We start from the raw sequence: 8,226 nt of genomic DNA on the forward strand, positions 1-8,226 counted from the left end.
TACAGCTGTCTTTCTTTCCAACCTCAAGAATAAACAATTTGGCCTGTGTAGCTTTTCACCTAGGCTGCACATTGATATTCTTAAGTGGTTTAACAGGCCTTTTTTCAAGAAAGGCTAACATCTACACTTAAGAATACATTACAGAACATTGCTCCGGGGTCCCCGCAGGCGTGCGGAACTATTCAGTGCTTATGACTATACATGGAAATCCCCTCCGAGAGAATTAAAGTTGGAAATTAGTGATTTCATGTTCTGATTAAAATCTCTCTCTACTGGATACAAACCAGGTTTGTAAAGTGCCTCTGACTAGGAAGAAAGCTCAAAATCATTATGGTGCCTCTAGAGTTCTTTCCTGAGCCGAGCATCCTCAAGCACAGACCAGAACGTGGTCTTGCTCAATAGACGCTAGCCTTAAGGAAAACTTAGCATCCCTTCTTCATTCCCGCCTTCCACCAAGCACATTCCATTTTGGGTACTGTATTCCTGCTTCTCAACAATTGGCCCAGTCTTCCAATAACCCAAAAGAAAAAAGTCTGACTGTATTATGCTACACTTGCTAAAGCTCTACATAAAAATGAATCAATATTCTAACGTGTACATATGATTCTCTCGGTTCTCCTGTGCATTTTGAATTCGTAGCTGGGAAAACAAACATTGCCAAAGGAATGTCACAATGAATGCAGAAATTATATTTGTATGCGACAGGGAATGGAGCAAGGTTTATTAGCCTTTCCAGTGCATGAAGATGGCGCTCCCAGTACTAACTGTGTGTGACTGTATGCCCTTTGCAGGGGAGATTGATTGATTTTAGCCGCTTTCACAATAAAGAGAATCCCCAGTGATGGGCTCGAGCTCACTCAAGGCCCGTGAAAACACACTATATACCCATAGGTACCACTTGGCAAAGCAAGCACAGCTGAGCCGCAGTTCATACTTTGGTGGCACGGTGGCACGAAATTAGTCAACGCTCAAAAAGCTATTGGTCTATTATTTTCTAATGAAGGGTATGCTTGGTGGGCGGGGGAGGGGATAGTGACAGACTTCACCAAACACTTCAAGGCCCAGAGAAGGATCCGAGCTTACAAGCTGTTACTTAAAGACTCGTGGCCTGGGCTGCGTTTAAGTTTGAAGAATTCATCACATTAACACATAGCAGATGGGAAAGCAGGCACCTTTGTTGTACTCCAGGTACTGTATAATGTTTACAGAAATGTAGTGTCACCTCTGTCAAATAGATCTAATAGAGAGGATCTAATTTATTATTTGACACAAATGTAATTCCCTTAATTCTTAAATTCCCCCTTTGTATTCCTTTTATGTAAACTCTCAGATAGCAAGGACATAAAAATGCCTTGTTGTTTATTCACATGCACCGAATAACTCTTGAAGCTGAAAGTGTTTCGGACCATTGCATTAAAGTGCTGTGACTGTGGAGGGGCATTGGCACGGAGGTATACACGAGGGAGAGCTGATTCACCGTGGGCATCAGAAATCCAGACTAACCCCAACATCATACCACAACGTGACCAAGACCATTAACTGTCCCTCACAATATAGCACACTGGTGTTCAATGCATATTTACCATGCCGAGTACCAGATTAGGTGTGAACCAGACAGCTGAATGAAATGCTGGTAACTGCAACCATCAGAAAACCACTAAAAACAAGCTGTCCCCCGACCCCCAATGTGTATGGGTCAACCATGCATCAGGCAGAGAATGGAGCAATGCTGATGGGTAGTACGGAGTTGCAGCAGAGTAGCAATATTTTGGGTACAATTGGCCTAGTCTAATGGGTGCATAAATTGTCATTTTGACACATTGGCACTACCAATGTAACTGAAGTGAACTTTTCAGACACATGACACAAAGTCACTCTTCACTCAACAACCACATGCAATTAAATAGGTGGATGGCAGACGTTATGGGAACTATTGGGGGTTGGTCATTGAGGGCACATAACCTGCAAGAATGAAATACCAAGATCTGAAAGTGGGCCAACTGGTTCTGTTTGGGCCCCTCCCAGAATTCCAAGCTTTCGCATCTGGTACATTGGAAAATGCAGATGGCCAAGATACTGCATTGCCTTCCCTATGCACTCTTCTTCATGTAGTTACACAACTACTATCGTGCCTGGGAGGGCACCAGGCCCTTGTGAAATCCCAAGAAGTGGCACAATAAGGAAGAAACAAGATGAAAGCCAGTAATACACTGTTAAGCCTTCCAAACAGGTTGCAGGTTCAACATCTGGCTCGTGGTTGAATTGGGTCAGTATCACAACACTAGTTTGGTATCAGGAGGACTGTTAGATGAGTTACTTAAAGGGAGAGCTCAACAATTAAAGAAATGCAAGTATCCCAATCATTGGGATTCCCATTAATCCATTTCACCTTCAGCTAACATGATCTAAAAAGAACAATCACTAATTTTATTTTAATATCCTAAGGTGCTGCTGGGACGGATTTGAAAACAAATGGCCTTTCCTTGTATGTTTTCGGTGGGTTATGGGAGGGGCTGCATTGCCTTTAATGGGACCCATTGTTGGTAAGCAGATGAGTGGTGCATATTGTCCTGTGGTTATTCACAATTCTACTGTGATAAAAAATGTTGAGGACTGAAAAAGTCCAGCTCGCTACTGAATAGGCTTCATTCCTAAAATGGTCCGAACTTTGACCGCACGTGCCCTAAAAAAGTGACAAGTCCTACATGGATTCTCTTCTGCCTGAACACCATCCACTGCTGAGATTCTGAGATTGCAGGGAAGAGTGAGTGAATCTAAGCGCATGGTGCCAAGAAACTATTCCACCCTCCACATAATGTAATTACATTTTTGGACACCGTTTGAGCTAAACTTTGTAGACTTATTTCCTGTAGCCAAAACCTATGTCACAGTTGCCCGTTTCAAATAAAATCTTTAAAATATCGTAGGCCTTTTCGTGTAGTGTAGATCATGTTATCAGCCTGCCATCCAGGTGATCGCTTGTCCTTTCTGCAAGCCAAACTTTTAAAAAGTGGGAACTAATAGTGACTTTACCCTTGTGCTCTAGAACATGTCTAACTTAAGATGTAGGGCAGACATCTCACTCCATTTCAACAAGGACACTGTTGTCAGTCCTGAAACTTCTGCCTGCTAATCGTGAGATGTTTAAGTCTCATTTGTTCAAAGGAAGCAAGTCTTCCAACCCCAACATTTGCAGAAGATTGTCACACAAATAGCCCGGACACAGCAGGGTCCATAATGGCACAGTGAGTTGAACATCCTATCCAATGTGACAAGTGGGAAGAGTTGTCAATAGATTCTAGCCTTGCTATTGAAGAAGCTGGTGTCCCACAGATGAGAAGACAGGTGGCCTTATCTCTTGGAAGTGGAACCAAAGTTACAGGTCAACTTGTTCTTTATTCCGGTCGAAAATTGTAGCTTTGCTCTTCATTGGCCCAGCACCCCGGAAGCTTGAAATACTTTTCTGTTTGAGGGCAAGTTTCTGAATAAACTATATGAATCAAATAATTCTTATATCTTTATATTTTTTCCGGTGAAAATGTGAATTCGAGGCAAATGTTAAGGAGGATGTTGCGTACTATTCATATATGTTATTTTCCAGCAATACATAACTGGTTGATTTGTGTTTTGACAAACATCTTGATTGCGTCATTCAACTATTCTTATCCAATTGTTATTGTAATGTATATTTGCAGAAAAGAAAATACTTATTTCAATATTTTACATCTTTATGTCTAAAGTGGTTTTCTTTTAATGTTTTTGCAATTTTTTAGAATGTTTCCAAAACCACTTTACTTTGATTAGACGTCTGGATCTGGTACTTTCAAAGGTGACAATGATTGTTTAATGTCTGAAATTTGAAAACCGGATTTTGGCACAAGAGCTCAGGAACACTGCTGAGAAGTTCAAGAAAATCACAACGGTATCACAGAGTGCAATAGCATCAGTGCAAAAGAAGAGTGTTCAACATCATAATAAGAGTGCACCAAGGTTTTCAGACCCTAATATACTCTCTAAAAATATAACAGCATACCATGATTGTGCAAGGGGATCAGAGTGCCACTGCATCACTATTGGCCTCGACATTGGGACTGCCAGAATTGTATTAATATTTGAGGGGGAGCACTACCCACCTCAAGTAACAATCACAACCCTTGTTGGGGTGAACCCTCAAAGCTGTTAAATTAACCTGAATTCAACCACCTGGTAGGCGTGGCACACAGCAAACAGGCTTAACTTAGGGCAATGTGTATAACAGTAATAAAGTCAAAATAAAAACATAAAGTATTTTTCCTCATATACTGTGGGCTATATTTATGGGCTTCATGGAGCACGGCAGCGCATCAAGCCTCTGCTGCACTGCCCTGAATCACAATACGGCACATTCCTGTCTTTTCCCCCTGCGCTGGCGCCCTTTTGGCTGGTTGATACCAACGCATGGTGCAGGGGTGCCTGGGTTGCATGTAGGATTGTTTTTGTGCACAAAGGGGCACTTTCCTGCACAGAAACAATCCTGACAGGCCTTTTCCTCCTTCTATGTGTGCTGCACAATGCATAGAGGAAAAAACGAGGAGAAAAACATTTCTCCTCATTATGCCTCTCCTGGGGAGGGGAATTTTTTTGGCACGTTCCCAGCTATACAAGTTCTTGTAAATCTGGGATTGTGTAAAAATCCATGGATGTTGCGTGGGGACACCCACGTGACACCTATGGAAGGACTTCCCTGGCACAAAGTAATGTAATGCAGCACTTTGCAGTGCGTTACATTACTCAACATTTATGAAGCCACGCAAAGTGGCCATGCGTGGCTTCATAAATCTCTTTTAAGTTTTGCATCGCTCTTGCACCACATTGTGTGGTGCTAGAGTAATGCAAACTGGGTGATAGATAAGGCCCCATGTGCCTGTATCTTTTTTTTAACAACCGTCAGGCCACAAATAATGCAGCCACAGACTTAGGCCCTCATACCGACCTCGGCGGGCGGCAGAGGCTACCCACCAAGAATGTACTGCCGAGTGGCCGCCAATGCGGCGCACTCCGACTGGCCCCATTTTGACATTCCCACTGGGCCGGCGGCCGCAACATGGGAGCCGACTCCTAATGGAGCCAGCGGTGTTGCGGCCGCGCGACGGGTGAAGCTGCACCCATCGCGCTTTTCTCTGTCTGCTTGCCCTTTACCCATGTTGCGTCACAGCAGCCTTATCTTAAAAGGGAGACACTGGCAGTAAACATGAGCCGTCCATTTACTTTGTGTTTACCATGGGTGAGTCTCTATTGGTGGGACTCACCCACAGTAACCAGGCCAAAAATCAAGTGAACAAAAAGTGAAAAATCTTGGCAGATTGGATAGGCAGAACCTGTCGCATTACAAACCTGTACTCTGATTTTCTACAAAGGACAGCTAAACCTACCACAGTTAAAAATAGCGTTTGTGTGCTAGTCACTATAAGGATATGTTAACATTAAATTTCTACATGTCATACTTTTAAATGCCATGCACCCCTAATTGTGGGCCACAAGGCTTAAATAGGGGTGGCTTGTTAATATTTAAAAGGAGGTTTTAATCTGTGAAATGTTTTTTTGGCAGGTTGAATCACAGTTTTTGCACCGCTACAGTCAGATTACAGTGGTAGACAAAAAGAACAAGTTACTTACCTTCAGTAATGCCTTATCTTGTAGAGACGGTATCTAGTTGCAGATTCCTTACCTTAGAATATTAACCAGGCGCCAGACTGGATCCAGAAAATCGTCAGCAGTACCTCTGCGCAGCAATAGGTGGTGTTGATCAGCTCCATGTCGGCATTGTCTGCATCAGATGTGACATGCATGGTGCCTATATGGGCGCCATCCCAGAGGACTGACATCAGTATATTTTCATGACATTTCCACGGCCAGAAGCACAGAGCGATGCCAAAGAGCTGATGGACTAGGGTGCATACACTAAGGTCATATAGGGACCTCCTAAAGACAGAGAACATGTTTGCAGATTGGGAAGGTTTGGAAGGTTAGTAAGGAATCTGCGGCTAGATAGTATCTCTGCCAGATAAGGCATTACCCAAGGTAAGTAACTAGTTCATCTGATAGAGACTTCTATCTGCAGATTCCATACCTTAGAAAAGATACCCCAGCAATACTTCCGGGGTGAGGGTCTGCAAACAGATTCAAACCAGGATATCCAGGAGGACCGAAAGGGCAACCTGCTCGTTCCAACGAACACGACTGTCCAAGTAGTAATGCTTGGTATATGTGTGCAAAGATGCCTATGTCGCAGTCTGACAGATATCCAGGATGGGGACTCTGTGAGCTAATAAAGTGGTTGAAGCCTTGGCTCTGGTAAAATGAGCCTGCAAACCCTCAGGGGGCTGCATTTTGGCCAGTGCATAGCAGATCTTAATGCAAAGTACAATCCATCTGCTTTCCCTTTTTTGCTCCAGAAAACCGAACAAAGAATTGATCATCCACCTGGTGGACCTCTTTTTAGGTCCAGTTGTTGGAGTCTCTCCTCCTTAGTAAGGTGGGGAGGAACAAACAAGGTTGGCAGCAAGATGCGTTGGCCAACATGAAGGGGTGTCACCACATCTGGCAGAAAAGAAGCTTGGGTCCAGAAGACCAGTTTAACTAGGAAGAAGGTGGTGTATGGAGAGTACACAGAGAATGCCTTGAGGACGCTAACCCTCCTGGCTGATGTAATAGACACCAAGAAGAATGTTTTAATGGTTAACAGATGCAAAGGGCAGCTGTGGATGGGCTCAAAGGGGGAGTTCATCGAGAATGTCAAAACTAGATTAAGGCAAAATTAAGCTTTTTGGTGGAAACGTGTAGGAGTCCTTTCACAAAACGAGCCACAACATGTGACTGAAACAGGGAGTGCTGATCCTGCAACCACAAAAAAGCCAATGTGGCCAAAAGACACCCTTCAACTGTGCCTATTGCAAAGCTTGCCCGGTTAAAGTTAGAACAAAAAACAACACCTTAGACACAGGTGCAGAGAGGGGATCAACATTTTTGGCAGTACTACAATCCACAAACTTGTTCCAACAGTAGGAATATACTGTCTTGGTTGAGGGACGCTAAATGATTTTGCAGACTTGTGAAGGAACAGCAAAACTGCCAGCTGCTGCCGCTCAATCTCCATTAATGAAGGAGGGATGTGCACAGTTTTAGGTGCCACACCCTGCCCTGTTGCTGCAACAGAAGATCCTCCCAAAGGGGTAACTTGATGAGTGGACAGATGCTCATGCTCAGAAGTTCCAGATCCGTGCATAATCCAGAGCCACAAGAATGACTTGGGTCCGCTTGTTCCTGATTTTCTTGAGAATGCTGGGCAGGAGTGGTATTGGAGGGAAGACATACAGGAAGCCTGAAATCTACTCAAGATGAAATGTGTCTCTGAGTAACAGATACCTTGGAAACTTCATTGATTAGTGCTGACATTGCGCATTCTCGGCAGTGGCAGATAGATCTAACCAATGTTCTCCCCAATTGCAGAAGGGACATTTCACCACCTCTAGATGGAGACACCATTTGTGATCCACATGGCATCAACGGTTGCGTTTGTCCGCTCTGGCATTAAGAAAGCTTCCACCCCCACCCCTCCAAGTTCCATGACCAGGAATATGTCCTGACATTCCAGCCACGTCCAGAGACCCAAGGCTGCTGGCTATAGGGTCCACGACCCCACCTTACCCTGCCTGTTGCAACGCCACATGACAATTCTGTTGCCCTGAAAACCTGGACCAGTTTTCCCTTGATGGCTTTCAATGCCAGGTGAATCACTCTCGACTCTAACAGGCACAGACCAGAGGCCTCTGATCTCTACCTCTCCCTGATTGCCGCTCAAACCTAGGAGTGACCAATCTCTCACCACTGTGAGCTCTGGGTAGGGAAAAGAGAGGCGTCTGTCATTGACTCAATTGTTGTTCGTCAGTCACCACTGCAGATGTTTTGCAGTTCCCTCCAATATCTGGACCATATCGGAGAGATTCTCCTTTATGCTGCAGAGTCCGCATATGCCAGCAGGCATGAGTACCAGCAGGATGCAGAAGGCCATGAGGCCCAGCAGCCTCAGAGTAAACCGTGGCCACAAAAGGACTTGTTAGCCTGCTGGCCTTCTTGCCTGAGCTGGAATGGTAACAGTTGTTAGCCCCCACCATAGCCCAGGAAGGGACAAAAGACAGAATGGGGCTGGCGTAGGGCTGTGAAGTGTGCCAATGACCGAGAAATGGT

The sequence above is a fragment of the Pleurodeles waltl genome, chromosome 3_1 (genome assembly GCF_031143425.1).
Source record: "Pleurodeles waltl isolate 20211129_DDA chromosome 3_1, aPleWal1.hap1.20221129, whole genome shotgun sequence".
NCBI lineage: Eukaryota > Metazoa > Chordata > Amphibia > Caudata > Salamandridae > Pleurodeles > Pleurodeles waltl.